At 51.0% G+C, this 15,834-nt stretch overlaps 1 protein-coding gene and 1 pseudogene across 1 annotated transcript in view; both read right to left on the reverse strand.

Annotated features, from left to right (window-relative positions):
* LOC141212805 (uncharacterized) overlaps positions 1 to 15,834 on the reverse strand; it is a 62,864-nt pseudogene that overhangs the window by 9,592 nt on the left and 37,438 nt on the right.
* The window catches only part of LOC141212804 (gastrula zinc finger protein XlCGF66.1-like), a 28,782-nt gene that overhangs the window by 3,041 nt on the left and 9,907 nt on the right, over positions 1 to 15,834 (reverse strand). The window lies entirely within an intron of this gene.

Consider the following 15,834-nt stretch of genomic DNA (forward strand, 5'->3'; position numbering starts at 1 on the left):
TCTGAGCCCGATGCAGACGTGGGTTGCCCAGGGAGATCCCTGGAACAACTTGGTGGGACTGGTCGAAAGATATCGGGAGGGGTCGATGGGTCCGTGGGAAGGCAACCCATTCCATACTGGAGAGTGGATGTATAAAAGGGGATGGGGCGTCCAAAGTCCAAGGGAGCGGTGGAGGTCATGCAAAAGGTATCAGGGATGTAATTTGCTGGAGAGGTCACGGCCCAGGTCATATAGCTGCCCAGTGTCCCCTGACCACCGAGCAAATGGACTGTAGCATGGGATGCCGGTGTTCATTCTAAGCATATCCAGCTTGCAGTGTGGACTGTTCTCCAGGCAAGGGGCCCCAAACTTGTCCTGTAAAACTGAATGGCCTGCAAATGACTGGACTACTAGACTCAGGGAGTTTGGTGACCCTCGTGAGGGCCACACTCCTTCTCCAGTTGATTGCCAGGAAGAAGGTGGGCATCTGCTGCATCCACGGGAATGCTAAAGACTATCTGGTGGCCAGAGTGGTCATTGAGATGGCCAGAGGTACTGAATCCCATGAGGTCGGCGTGGTCCAGGATTTATTGCACCCAATTATCGTTCGGGACTTTGTGTTGTTTTAGGACTTGTGAGGGAGGGGCGGTGACCTCGATTATTTGGGTAAGAAATGGGTTGGCCCTAAAAAAGTCTCACCAACCCCAGAGTCTGACGAGTTTCCCTTCTGTGTAAAGGGCCAGAGAAAATTTGGGGTTCACCCAATATAGGAACCTAACTCTAAAAGAAGCATTCAATAAGGTAACCATTATAAATGGCATATCACAGGAGTCGGGGGCTGACACCAGGTGTCCCTATTTCATGTTGAGTGGGGACTTATTGTACCGGGTTACTAAGGTGAGGAAGGAGATAGACTAGCAATTGTTGGTACCAGGACCCTATAGACAAAGGGTGTTGGACAGGGCCCATTCACATGTCTTGAGTGGCCATCTGGGGGTGGACAAAACTCAAGAACGGGTCATGCAAAGGTTCTATTGGCCCAGATGTCACCGTGAAATCCTAAGAAATTGAAAGTCCTGTCCCACCTACCAGTTAAACGTTACCACCTCTCCCTTCCAAAATCCTTTTGTGCCACTATCCATCTAGGCAGTGCAACAGAGAAACCACATTGAAACTCTATGTTGGCTGGACAGACCACAAGGTGACACTAAGAGTGTCACCGTGGCAGAAACAATTTCACCAGAAACAACAGTGCCGAGAACTGCTTCAGCGGAACCAGGACCTGTTTTCAGAGTTGCCAAGATGTACGCAGGTTGGTGAACATGGAATCCTGACGGGATCACATGTGCAGGTGAACCAAAAGCCGTATAGAATCCCCAAAGCCCGCTGCAAGGTGATTTTAAAGATAGGGGGCTAAATTTGACGCATATCCGATATTGCGCAACTATAAACTCATAGAGAAGCTAGGACCAGCCAGATACATCACCTCCCTGGACATAATGAAAGGTTACTGGAAAATTCTCTTCTCTCAAAGTGCCAAGTAGAAGACAGCCTCTTACAGTGACCGGACGGTTGCTTCCAGTATAGCAGAAGCCCATTCAGGCTGCAAACAGACCCAGCTACCTTCCAGAGGGCCATAGACCTGCCCTTAGCCCCTCACAAAAAGTATGCCGCAGCATACTTCGACGGTATTGTGATATTTAGCCCGGATTGGGAAAGTCATCTGCAGGAGGTCCAGGCCGTGCTGGATGCAATGAAGAAAGGGTGGTTTGTCATAAACCAAAGAAGTGTGCCATCGGGTAAAAGGAGGCAAAATACCTGGGCTATATTGTCGGAAGAAGCAAAGTAAAGCTGCAAGTGAATAAGCCGGAGGCAGTCCAAAATTGGCGGAAACCAGTCTCCAAGGAACAGGTGTTCGGACATTTCTGTGAATGGTGGAATACTATCAGTGGTTTATCCCGAATTTTGCCATGATAGCCGTACCCCTGACCGACCTTCTTAAGGGGACAAGTCGTCAATGGCCAAATTGTCTCCTGAAGCAGTCATGGCATTCTCTGAGTTGAAGCTCAGGGATACAGGTCTTCATCTTTCATGTGAAACAGGCCTGGAAATCTGCATAGTAACGCAGATGCCCTGTTTAAACTTCCCTGTTTGATAACTGAAGGTGCGAAAACCTACAGCTTTGGGCAGAGGGGGGTAAATGTGACAAAGTCACTGGCAAAGTACTGGAGGGGAGATATGTAGCACTGAGATTGTTAGCTTCAGTAATAAAAAAATAGGAAAAATGTTCCAGCACACGAAGTGATAAGGGGTTAGTCAGCAATCTTTAGTGCTAGGGTGATTAAACACCTATAGAGAGGGAGGAGGTCAAAGGATAAATTCCCAGCCTTTTAGAGCATTTGGTGTCGGATGGGCCTGGAGGTGAAAGCTCTGAGCTGCTTTGTCATGTGAAGGAAAGCTAAACTTTGGGTTTGTTTCTGAAGCGGGTTGTTACCCGTAGCAACAGGTAACCCGTTGTTACCGGTTGTGTTTTGTTTTCCTGTTAGGCCGGGAAGGCCGTGTTTGTTTTTGCTAACATTACCGTGGTTTATGCAGCACTCTTAATAAACCCAGTAGAAGATTTAAAGAGACTGTGTTCCTGTATCTATCTCTATATGTGTTAGCGCCATGCCGGATCCCCGCTCTAAAAGGCAGGGACTCCGGCGTGTCAGGTCACTCACCCGCTCCGCAGCTGGCGCTTTCCTCCCCCATGCTCTGCCTTTTTCCAGCAGAGCTTCTGGTCGAGTCCTTAGGGCAAGCGCGCGCACTTGCCATTACGTCCCCAGCCAATGGCTGTGGGACATTACATACAGTTGTGCTCAAAAGTTTACATACCCCGGCAGAATTTTTCCTTTCTTGGCCTTGAAGCGCCCCTGGGCCTGTGTCGCGCTGCGTTGCGCATGCGGGAGCTTACCCGGAGCCGGATCTCTTGAGGGTTGTAGTCTCGTGGCGGTGATCCGGTCCGTGCCCAGGGAGTCAGACTAAGTGGCGCTGTTTTAGCGGTAGATGTTGGACGACTACGCCACCCGTTGAGTGCAGCCAGGGAGCTGCTGCTGCAGGGCAGACCGCTAAGGCCGGTGATAGGATTGTGCAGCGTGATAGTATAACCCCCAACGGGAGGGGTATGGCCTCAGGGCAGCCGACGTGGATGATGGGGGTAGCAGGAACCACTCGGAGACGGTACTGTGTAGTTCAGGGTCTTTACTGGTGACAAAGATAGACCCTCCCGGAGTACTGGCTAGCGATTGGGGCCTGGTCAGTCCTTGAGCAGATGGGATCTCCCCTGGCCAGGCGGAGTTGTAGGCCTCCCAAACTAACGATACTCTTCTGGCTACCTTGCTAGAGGCGGGTATAAGTAGCCCACGTCCCTGAGTGTACCGTGTGGTGCTCACCCGTATGGCCGGTGACTCGGGGCCTTCTAATGGCTTCCGCTCCACGATGGCGGTGCTGGTCCCACGCGTGTGACCTTGCCTTCGGGTTTCTGGGCCTGAGGACCTGAAATCCCCTGCCGGTCGGCTTCTGCTGCTGGGTAAGAGTTAGTCCCCACAGCCTCGGACGCCGGGTCCGGTAAGAAAGCTTCTCAGTCAGGGCGAGCTCTGCAGCTGCCAGCCCCTGACTCGTAGTAGTATTGCTCCCACTGAGCTTCTGCTGTTTCTTCCTATGACTGTTTCTCGTCTCTACTCTCCTTGACTCCTAACCCTGCCTCAGCCCCGGGTTTATATAGGGGAAGTTCTTCCCCTCCCAAGACTGGGCAGGAGGTGTGGCATGCACAGGATCCCTGACCAAAGGACCTCCCACCTGCTCTCAGACATAACATTACATTACTGTGGAAACCAGACCCCTGGGGTGCCACATTCCCCCCTAGTGAAATTTAGTACTCCGGGACTAAACATATTTTAGAAAAACATAACAAGATATAACAACAATAATAGTACAATAAGAAGAAACACATAAAGGTGGTCACGGCATGTCCGTAACCGGGTGCAGTCTTTGAAGAAAAGCAAGGTGTCCATTTCACCAAAACAGGGAGACGTAACCAGGTAGGGGTTTGTCCTGCCCCGAGTCCTTAACAGTCTTTAGTCCGTCCTGGGTTACGCTCCAACTATGTACAAAGGATTCCCGGTAAATCCACCAAGGACTCCTAAAAATAACTAGAAACACATAATTATACACAAGCAACAATAAACAGGTAACCACAAATAAAACAATTTATACACTTCAAATCCTCCAACGTGCGGGTAACTGGCCCCTAGTGGCCCTAGTGGACCTACGGAGCTGACTGTCTGGCCCTGAACTACAGGGTGTAGGAGCTGTTAAGGGTAAACTGGGCAGCGGTCTACGGGCCCTTTGGCTCACTAGGGATATGGCAGGCTCACTGCAAGCAGAGGGTTGATCCTCCTGGTCTGTTGGTGTGGGGTCTTCTGCCTCCTGGACCGGCTGTTCTTCCAGCTCTAGCTGTTGCTCCGTAGGTGCTTGGGATGCTGGTTGGAGGAAGGTGAGTACGGGTACCACAACTGCACCATTGACTTGAGTCCAAGACCGAGGGAAGTCTCCGAGCACAGTATTAACCATGTCTTCCCTTTCCTCTACGGGTCGAGGGTCTTCTTGTTCCTCTTCAGGGTTCCGTAGCTGTTCGGGACACTTCTTCAGGTGATCCCGGGATACAATGGTTGTGGTTTCCCCTCCATCTTTACTGATGGTACAGACCTTTGGGTTGTCGTGGCTTGAGGGCAGTACGGTGTACGGGTCCTTCTCCCACTGGTCGTCCAACTTGTGGAGCCGTCTTTTTCTCTTCAAGACCTGCTCTCCGGGTACCAGGGGAACAGCGGGAGCATACTGGTTGTAAGTTTTCTCTTGTCTTTCCCTAGCCTGACAGAGACTTCGCTCCACGCTCTCCTGTACTCTCCGGTACTGCTGCTGCCTCTCTGTGTCCCAGTCTGCTTCTGGTGAAGTGTCCTCAGGTGTCAGGACTCCCATTTCCAAGTCAACAGGTAACTTACCAGGTCTCGTCCTCATTAGGTAAGCCGGGGTACAGTTGGTGGAACCTACCGGGATGTGGTTGTATAGGTCCACCAGATCGGGCAGCTTCTCAGGCCACAGACTGCGTTCTTCCAGGGGCAACGTTTTCAGAAGATCCATTACCACCTGGTTCATTTTCTCACAAAGTCCATTAGTTTGCGGATGATAGGGTGTCGTCCTTATCTTCCGGCAGCCATACAGAGTGCAGAATTCTTGGAAGACCTCCGCTTCAAAGGCAGGTCCCTGGTCTGTCAACACTTGGTCCGGGTACCCGTGTGGACTGCAGAAATGCTGCTGGAAGGCTCTTGCTGCTGTTCGAGCTGTTAAGTCCTTGACGGGGACGACAACCAAGAACCGGGAGTAGTGATCCACGATGGTTAGTGCGTAGACGTAGCCACTTCTGCTTGGGGTCAGTTTTACATGATCCAAGGCTACCAGTTCCAACGGCTGCCGGGTGACGATGGACTGCAGGGGAGTCTTCTGGCTGGCACGGTCCTTCCTTCTTAGGTTGCACGGGCCACAGTCTCTGCACCACCTCTCGATGGTTCCCCTCATGCCTACCCAGTGGAACCGCTCGCGCAGCAGGAACTCCAGCTTCTTCCATCCGAAGTGTCCAGCCCCGTCGTGGTATGCCTCCATCACCATGGCTGCGTCTCTTCGTGGCACCACTACTTGCCAGATTAGTTCATGCATCCGGGAGTTAACCATTCTGCGGCACAACTTCCCCTTATAAAGGAACAGTCGACTCTTCTCAGCCCACAGTTGCTTGGCTTCCTCCGGAGCGTCTGGGTCAAGGCGAGCCTCTGGCCGAGTCAGCATCTCCTTCACCAGTCGGACGGCAGGGTCACTGTCTTGCGTTTCCTCCCAGTTGTAGTGAGGCAAGGGGTTAAACGTAGCGGCTTGCTTACTCCTTACCCGGTGGGAATACTGGATAGTCCCATGCCGGTGGAACGCAGGGAGTTCGACTTCTTCCAGTCCCTCTGGATCTTCTCCTACGTCCGGTAGGTTTGGCATCCTGGACAGGGCGTCCGCGTTGGTATTGGAGCGTCCTGCCCGGTATTTGATTGTGAACTCGTAGTTGGACAGACGGGCCATCCATCTCTGCTCTAGGGCACCGAGTCTTGCTGTGTCCAGGTGTGTCAACGGGTTGTTATCCGTGTACACGACGAACCGGGAAGAAGCGAGGTAGTGCTTAAAGCGTTCGGTGACTGCCCACACCACTGCCAGGAACACTAGCTTAAATGAGCTGTAATTCTCAGGGTTTCTCTCGGTGGGTCGCAGTTTTCGGCTGGCGTAAGCGATTACTCGTTCTTTCCCCTGCTGGATCTGGGACAGCACGGCTCCTAGCCCGATGTTACTTGCGTCGGTGTAGAGGATAAAGGGCTGGCTGTAATCCGGGTACGCCAGGATTTCATCCCCCGTGAGGGCCATCTTCAGCTGGCGGAAGGACTCCTCTTCCAACTTCTCCCATCTGAAGGGCGGCTTCTGGTTTTTGGCCTTCCGGGACTGGCCTATCAGGAGGTCCTGCATAGGAGCTGCCTTTTTGGTGAAACCGGGGATGAACCTGCGGTAGTAGCCTACCAACCCGAGGAACTGCCGCACTTCCTTTACACTGGAGGGACTTGGCCATTCCTTAATTGCGGTGATCTTATCAGGGTCGGGAGCCACTCCGTCAGCGCTCACCACGTGTCCCAGGTACTGCACCTTTGGTTTCAGGAGGTGACACTTGGAGGGTTTCACCTTTAGGCCGTAGCTTGCCAGAGCTTCGAACACTTCCGCCAGGTGTTTCAGGTGGTCCTCATAAGTCTTAGAATATACGATGACATCGTCCAGGTACAACAGGACCGTCTCGAAGTTTCTATGGCCCAGACAGCACTCCATTAATCGTTGGAAGGTTCCTGGTGCGTTGCAGAGTCCGAACGGCATGCAGGTAAACTCGCTAAGTCCCATCGGGGTGGTGAATGCGGTCTTCTCCCGGTCCGCCTCTGCTACAGGAACCTGCCAGTACCCACTAGTGAGATCCAAGGTAGAGAAGAAGTTAGCAGATCTTAAAGCAGCCAAAGACTCCTCTATCCTTGGTAAGGGGTACGCATCCTTGTGTGTGATACGGTTGATTTTCCGGTAATCTACACACATCCTCATGGTGTTGTCTTTCTTTTTGACTAAGACTAGTGGAGCTGCCCAGGGGCTACAGCTATCCCTGATCACCCCAGCCTCCTTCATGTCTCTAAGCATCCCCTTGGCGTGTTGATAGTGTGCAGGGGGTACGGGTCGATACCTCTCTTTTATGGGAGGATGGTCTCCCGTGGGGATGTGGTGTTCTACCCCCTTGACTCGCCCGAAGTCTAACGGGTGTTTACTAAACACTCTCTCGTACTCTTGAACCACCCGATAGACTCCCTGTTTCTGATGTGAGGGAGTGGAGTCAGTACCCAAATGTAGTTGCTGACACCAGTCCTCCATTGTTTTCTTAGAGCCGTTACCTTCCTCCGGGTGAGATGGAGGCAAGGGTTCCACAGATTGTATAGCATTTTGGTTAATGGTATATAATTTGGCTAGCGTGGCATACCGGGGCAGGTACACTTCCCTCTTCCCGATATTGATTATGCGAACGGCACCCTCCCATGGCGTACATTAACCACCCCCCGTGCTGTCAAGATGGTGGGCCTACTGTCTGAGTAAACTGGTTCTACCATTGCCTGGTAATCTCTACCTCTCAGACCAATAGCTGCCCGGCACCAAATCATCATTTCACTTTTTGGGGGCATGGCAATAGGGAAAGGGTCACACATTCTCACGTTACCAATCTCACCGCCAGAGAGTTCCACCTGTTGCTGTCGCATCAGTGCCCGGATCTCTTTTTGGAGCACTCGCTGCTCGCCGGAGCTGGCGTTCTTGGCAACCTGCTGTAAAAGGAAAATCACCTCTGCAAGACAATTTTCAATTACATTAGTTCCTAGAGTTATCTTTGGGTGACTCTCGTGTTTGTCAATGTCTACAATGATCAGTCCCTGTGCTGCCAGTTCAACTCTACCAATTTTAATGGTCACCTCTTTAAATCCGATCTGTGGCACGGGCTGACCATTGCTGGCGATGATACTCAAGTCGTCGTCAGGGTAGCGGGTAATATCCGAGTCATTCCAGTACTGCTTGAAGAGCACGTACGGGATGGTGGTGACCTGTGACCCGGTGTCCAGTAGGGCACTCATAGGAATGCCATCCAGTACCACAGGCAAGACTGGACGTCCTCCCACATATTTGTCGCGCCAGTTTGATGGGCCTGATGATCTTTTTCCTAGGGGTTGGCCCTCTACCCTAGGTTGTGCCAGTTTAAAGGACAGTACCTTGCCATATGTCCGGGTTGATTACAGCGGCGGCAGATGGGTCGTCCGTCCTCGTTGTATCGGTCGCTGGGTCTTCCTCTGGCCGGTGGGGTCCTCCTTGGTCGACGCCACGGGATGTCCTCCGGTCCGGATGCCAGCTGGATCTTCCCTGGAGTGGAAACCTGTAAAGACTGCACAGTTCGGGTTAGCGCAGCAACGCTTTTAGCTAGCTCTTGGACCTGATGGTGCAGGTCTGGAGCCGAGTCATTGTTCAAAGCCTGCGCATCAGCTCCCACAGGCCCTGCCGACAAGGGCGTCGCCTCCTGGTGGTAGGTGGTAGTGGGGCGTCTGTGGGTCACAACGCCACCTGGTGCCGGTTCTCGGAGCACCCGGATGGCTCTGTCCTTGAACTGTGCAAATCCCAGATGAGGGTCCTGTAAGGCCATTGCCCGCAACTGGGTTCGGTGGGCATTGCAATATAAACCCTCTATAAATTGTTCAGTTAACAGCCTGTCCTCGTCTCCCACGCCGTCAGGGTCGGTCTGCTTAATGGCTCTCAGGGCCTCTTGTAGGTTCAGGGCATAGTCCCTTATACTCTCATGTGCCCGCTGTTTGCACCCGTAGAATCTAAGCTTGATCTCGGCTGAGGTGCGGGTATCAAAGGTGTCCCTCAGCCGGGTTAGTATCCCTGCGACAGTCCTCCCCCCAGGTGGCCAGGACTTTACCTCCCTTTGGGCTGCCCCGGTTAATTGGGCCACCAGGATGCTTACTTTTTGCTCTTCTGTGAGGGGGTACACCTGGAAGAGGCTATCCAGTTTTTCTCTAAAGTCCTGCAGGGTATGTGACTCCCCTGAGTACTGGGGTAGCCAGGCTGCCCCCGGGATATAGGGCATGGTGAAAGGCATGACCGCAACAGCGGTGGCGCTGGCGGGGGTTGGAGCGGTGAAGCTCTCCTCCGTATCCGACATCCTTCTCCCCCCTAGTGGACCGTGGCCTACCTTGCGATGATCCTCTTCCGTAGGCCGCGGCTCCGCAGTGGATCGTCAGGGTTGAGGACCTTCCGTCGCGCTCCTGTGACGTCGGCGTCTGCTGGGCTCCTTCCAGGACCTTACGCAACGTCCGGACGTGAGGCGGGGCTTCAGTTCTCGCGCGTTTTCGGAGTCCACGCCCCTCTTCTTCCCGCGCGGCGTCCTCAAGATGGCGTCCAATGGCGGGAAAACTCCACGGATGGCGGGAAGAAGGCCGAAGATGGTGCCGGATGGCGGGAAAACTCCACCGATGGCGGGAAGAAAGTGGAAGATGGCGCCGAATGGCGGGAATCTTCACCACGGGTAAGTTTTCACAGTCTTTTTCAGGCACGCAGTACCCGGTGGTTGCGGGCACGAAATCCTGCCGACTACGCCAAAAGTTGACGCGCCCCTGGGCCTGTGTCGCGCTGCGTTGCGCATGCGGGAGCTTACCCGGAGCCGGATCTCTTGAGGGTTGTAGTCTCGTGGCGGTGATCCGGTCCGTGCCCAGGGAGTCAGACTAAGTGGCGCTGTTTTAGCGGTAGATGTTGGACGACTACGCCACCTGTTGAGTGCAGCCAGGGAGCTGCTGCTGCAGGGCAGACCGCTGAGGCCGGTGATAGGATTGTGCAGCGTGATAGTATAACCCCCAACGGGAGGGGTATGGCCTCAGGGCAGCCGACGTGGATGATGGGGGTAGCAGGAACCACTCGGAGACGGTACTGTGTAGTTCAGGGTCTTTACTGGTGACAAAGATAGACCCTCCCGGAGTACTGGCTAGCGATTGGGGCCTGGTCAGTCCTTGAGCAGATGGGATCTCCCCTGGCCAGGCGGAGTTGTAGGCCTCCCAAACTAACGATACTCTTTTGGCTACCTTGCTAGAGGCGGGTATAAGTAGCCCACGTCCCTGAGTGTACCGTGTGGTGCTCACCCGTATGGCCGGTGACTCGGGGCCTTCTAATGGCTTCCGCTCCACGATGGCGGTGCTGGTCCCACGTGTGTGACCTTGCCTTCGGGTTTCTGGGCCTGAGGACCTGAAATCCCCTGCCGGTCGGCTTCTGCTGCTGGGTAAGAGTTAGTCCCCACAGCCTCGGACGCCGGGTCCGGTAAGAAAGCTTCTCAGTCAGGGCGAGCTCTGCAGCTGCCAGCCCCTGACTCGTAGTAGTATTGCTCCCACTGAGCTTCTGCTGTTTCTTCCTATGACTGTTTCTCGTCTCTACTCTCCTTGACTCCTAACCCTGCCTCAGCCCCGGGTTTATATAGGGGAAGTTCTTCCCCTCCCAAGACTGGGCAGGAGGTGTGGCATGCACAGGATCCCTGACCAAAGGACCTCCCACCTGCTCTCAGACATAACATTACATTACTGTGGAAACCAGACCCCTGGGGTGCCACAGCCTTGTTTCAGAGAATATGAACGATAACAAAAAAATTTTTTTTCCATGCATGGTTATTGGTTGGGTGAAGGCATTTATTCTCAAACTACTGTGTTTTCTCTTTATAAATATTAATGACAACCCAAAACATCCAAATAACCCTGATCAAAAGTTCACATACCCCAGTTCTAAATACTGTGTATTGCCCCCTCTAACATCAATGACAGCTTGAAGTCTTTTGTGGTAATTGAGGATGAGGTTCTTTATTTTCTCTGATGGTAAAGCTGCCCATTCTTCTTGGCAAAAAGCCTCCAGTTCCTGTAAATTCCTGGGCGGTCTAGCATGAACTGCGAGTTTGAGATCTCCCCAGAGTGGCTCAATGATATTGAGGTCAGGAGACTGAGATGGCCAATCCAGAACCTTCACTTTGCTCTGCTGTAGCCAATGAGAGGTCGACTTGGCCTTGTGTTTTGGATTGTTGTCATGTTGGAACGTCCAAGTATGTCCCATGCGCAGCTTCCGGGCTGATGAGTGCAAATTTGCCTCCAGTATTTGCTGATAACATGCTGCATTCATCTTTCCTTCAACTTTTACCAAGTTTCCTGTGCCTTTGTAGATCACACATCCCCAAAACATCAGCGATCCACCTCCGTGCTTTACAGTAAGAATGGAGTTGCTTTCATCATAGGTCTTGTTGACCTCTCTCCAAATGTAACATTTATGGTTGTGGCCAAAAAGTTCAATGTTGGTCTCGTCACTCCAAATTACCTTGTTCCAGAAGTTTGGAGGCTTGTCTCTGTGCTGTTTGGCGTATTGTAGGCAAGATACTTTGTGGCTTTCTTCTGGCAACTCAACCATGCAGCCCGTTTTTCTTCAAGTGCCTCCTTATTGTGCATCTTGAAACATCCATACCACTAGTTTTCAGAAAATCCTGAATTTCAGCTGATGTTACTTGTGAGTTTTTCTTTGCATCCCAGACAATTTTCCTGGCAGTTGTGGCCGAAATTCTTGTTGGTCTACCTGACCGTGGTTTGGTTTTTACAGAGCCCCTGATTTTCCATTTGTTAATCACAGTTTGAACGCTGCTGACTGGCATTATTAATTCCTTGGATATCTTTTTGTATCCCTTTCCTGTGTTATACAGTTCAACTACCTTTTCCCTTAGATCCATTGAAAATTATTTTGCTTTCCCCATGACTCACAATCCAGAAACGTTAGTGGATGGATGAAGGATGCAAGAGTCTGTCTAGATCCCAGAAACGCACTCAGCTTTTATGCAGACACTCTGATTACAAGAAAACAGGTCACAGGTGAGGATGTTACCTTTAGTAGCCATTCAAACCCATTTGTGTCAAATTCTGAGCATGTTATCAGGCCAAAATCACCAGGGTATGTGAACTTTTGATCAGGGTCATTTGGATGTTTTTGGTTGTCATTAAGATTTAAAAAGAGACAACACAGTAGTTTGACAATAAATGGTTTCACTCAATCAATAACCATGAGTGGAGAAAACGTTTTTTTGTTATCATTCATATTCTCTGAAACAAGGCCAAGAAGGCAAAAATTCTGCCGGAGTATGTAAACTTTTGAGTTCAACTGTATACCGTATATTGCTTCCTCCCTGCTGGGGAGGTGCCTGAGCAACCTTCCTGTTCTACAGTCTATGTTGTAAAGGTTGTGTACTACTTTATGCTACCAAGCCTGCTGCACTCCGGTGCAAACCAAGCCTGCTGCACTTTAGCGAAACCTTGCCACACTCCGGTGCTACCCACCCTGATGCTCTCCGATGCTATTCTGTGTGCCACTCTTGTGCACCATCCTACCTGACCACCTGGGCCACCTCCCTCAGGTCGCGGAGTCATAGAGCCGCCGTGCATCCAGGGTCAGATTGGGTCAAAGCCCCTCCAGGCACTCCTCGGTCCGTGGCACAGTGGTTCCACAAACCACGTTCGTGACAGTTTGCTCAGGCCATGCACTCCGCTGGACCCTGGATCCCGTCCGATCAGACCATGTACCAAGAGCTCTGCCAACAGAAAGGCGTGCAGAAGAAGTTGTCAATGCAGTTACAGTCCCTGACTACCAAGTTGGAGGCCATAAACATCTCTCCAGAGTCCCCCCATTTTTAAGGAGCCATATCTTCTTTGGAACCTTCTCAGTCTGTTTGCTTAGCTCGAGGTTCAGGCCCCCAACTCGCCCCCGACTCGCCGCTCCACCACACTTTGATAACAATCCGAAGCTCTGCCGAGAGTTCATCAATCAGTGCTGGCTACATTTTAAACTTCTTCCTCACCTCTTCCCTTCGGACCGAATAAAGGTAGCATTCATTATGTCGCACCTTGGAGGCAAGGCCCTGACGTGGTTGAACTCATTATGGGAGAGAGAGGACCCAATCATCTCCAATTTTCCGGCATTCTTGGAGTCTTTTCACTAAACATTCGATGAACCCAGGCAGACCACCTCTTCAGCTTCCGCTCTTCTCCGTTTACGTCAGTCCAATTCATCTGTGGGTCAATATGCGGTACGCTTCCGCACTCTGGCATCTGAACTCGACTGGAAAAACAAAGCTTCGATGGCGACGTTCTGGGAGGGGCTTTCTGGAAATATTAAGGATGAGCTAGTCGGTTGAGACCTACCAACTACCATCGAGGACCTCTGAGAGCGTACCTAAGAGGTGGCACATGAGAGAGGATCATGCTGCCTGGCTCCAACCTTCCAAGGGCCGCTTGTTCCTCCGTCATCCCCTGTCGAGGCCTCACCTGAACCCATGCAGGTCGACCGCTTTGCACTCGCCAGTGACAGAGGGATCGCCGCGCTAAAGGCCAGTGCCTGCATTTGGAGAAATGGGCCACTTCATTCGCACCTGTCCTGTGAGGCAGGAAAACACCAGCGTCTACGGTTGGTAGGAGAAGCCTCCCGAGACAGAAAAGACACCTCTCTACCCCTGACCCTTACTGTGGCTGTGTCAACCAGTGAATATCAGTTTATGGAGACTGCGTATTTGAATCCCGGGGCAGCAGAAAATGTTATCCTCCAGGCTGTAGTGGATCGCATCCAAATCCCAGTTCATCTGCTCCAAAACCATCTGGCAATAACATCTGTCAATGGGAGAACTCTTCGGGAGATGGTTCGCCTGGCTACTGAGCCACTTGAAGTTCATATCGGGGTGCTTCATACTGAGAAGATAGTCTTTTATGTTCTTTCCCACATGTCTCACGCCTTTCTCTTAGGCTTACCATGGCTATGACAACATGAACCTGTGTTGGACTGGAGGACTGGAGAGGTGCTCCACTGGGGACATTCCTGCCATGAGAAGTGTCTGAACAATGTACGTCCAGCTAGGGCGCTGTCTTCTCCAGCTTTGCGGCCTGGTCTGCCGTCCAACTATTGGGCCTTTCCTGATGTATTCGACAAGTAGGAAGCAGAGACTTTGCCGCCTCACAGGTCGTATGACTGCCCTATTGACTTGATTCCCGGATCTACACCCCCAAGAGGCCAAATTTATCCACTGTTTCCAGCTGAGACTCAAGCTACGTCAGAATACATTCAGGAGAATCTGGCCAGGGTTCGGAAGTCCTCTTCTCCTGCTGGGGCCGGATTTTTCTTTGTTAAAAAGAAAGATGGACCGCTCCGACCCTGTATAGACTATCGGGGCCTCAACCAAATCACGGTGAAAAATAAATACCCTATCCCACTAATCCCTGAGTTGTTTGACCAATTAAGGGGTACCAGGTTCTTCACCAAATTAGATTTAAGAGGCACCTACAATCTAATCCGCATTCGCCAGGGAGATGAGTGGAAGACAGCCTTCCGCCCTCTTAAAGGGTCAGCGTGTGCACTTGCTATTATGTTCCCAGCCAATGGCTGTGGGACATTACATATACACTACCGTTCAAAAGTTTGGGGTCATTTAGAAATGTCATTATTTTTGAAAGAAAAGCACATTTTTTTTCAATGAAGCTAACATTAAATGAATCAGAAATTCACTCTATACATTGTTAATGTGGTAAATGACTATTCTAGCTGCAAACGTCTTGTTTTTATTGCAATATCTACATAGGTGTATAGAGGCCCATTTCCAACAACCACCACTCCATTATTTTAATGGTACATTGTGTTTGCTAACTGTGTAAGAAGGCTAATGGATGTTTAGAAAACCCTTCACAAGTATGTTAGCCAAGCTAAAAACGGTTTGGTTGATTTGAGAAGCTATAAAATTGACCTTCCTTTGAGCTAGTTGAGAATCTGGAGCATTACATTTGTTTGTTCTATGAAACTCTCAAAATGGCCAGAAAAAGAGAACTTTCATGTGAAACTCGACAGTCTATTCTCGTTCTTAGAAATGGAGGCTATTCCATGCTAGAAAGTGCCAAGAAACTGAAGATTTCCTACAAAGGTGTGCACTACCCCCTTCAGAGGAGAGCATAAACAGGCTCTAACCAGAGTAGAAAGAGAAGTGGGAGGCCCCGCTGCACAACTGAGCAACAATACAAGTACATTAGAGTCTCTAGTTTGAGAAATCGACGCCTCACAGCTCCTCAACTGGCAGCTTCATTAAATAGTACACGCAAAACGCCAGTGTCAACGTCTACAGTGAAGAGGTGACTCCAGGATGCTGGCCTTCAGGGCAAAGTGGCAAAGAAAAAGCCATATCTGAGAGTGGCTAATAAAAAGAAAAGATTAATATGGGCAAAAGAACACAGACATTGGACAGAGGAAGATTGGAAAAAAGTTTTATGGACAGACGAATCAAAAGTTTGAGGTGTTTGGATCACACAGAAGAACATTTGTGAGACGCAGAACAACTGAAAAGATGCTGGAAGAGTGCCTGATGCCATCTGTCAAGCATGTTGGAGGTAATGTGATGGTCTGGGGTTGCTTTGGTGCTGGTAAAGTGGCAGATTTGTACAAGGTAAATCAGATTTTGAAAAAGGAAGGCTATCACTCCATTTTGCAACGCCATGCCATACCCTGTGGACAGCACTTGATTGGAGCCAATTTCATCCTACAACAGGACAATGACCCAAAGCACACCTCCAAATTATACATGAACTATTTAGGGAAGAAGCAGGCAGCTGGTATTCTATCTGTAATGAA

This window comes from Phyllobates terribilis, unplaced genomic scaffold (assembly GCF_046119375.1).
Source record: "Phyllobates terribilis strain yellow unplaced genomic scaffold, ASM4611937v1 Scaffold_186__1_contigs__length_3700242, whole genome shotgun sequence".
Taxonomy (NCBI): Eukaryota; Metazoa; Chordata; class Amphibia; order Anura; family Dendrobatidae; genus Phyllobates; species Phyllobates terribilis.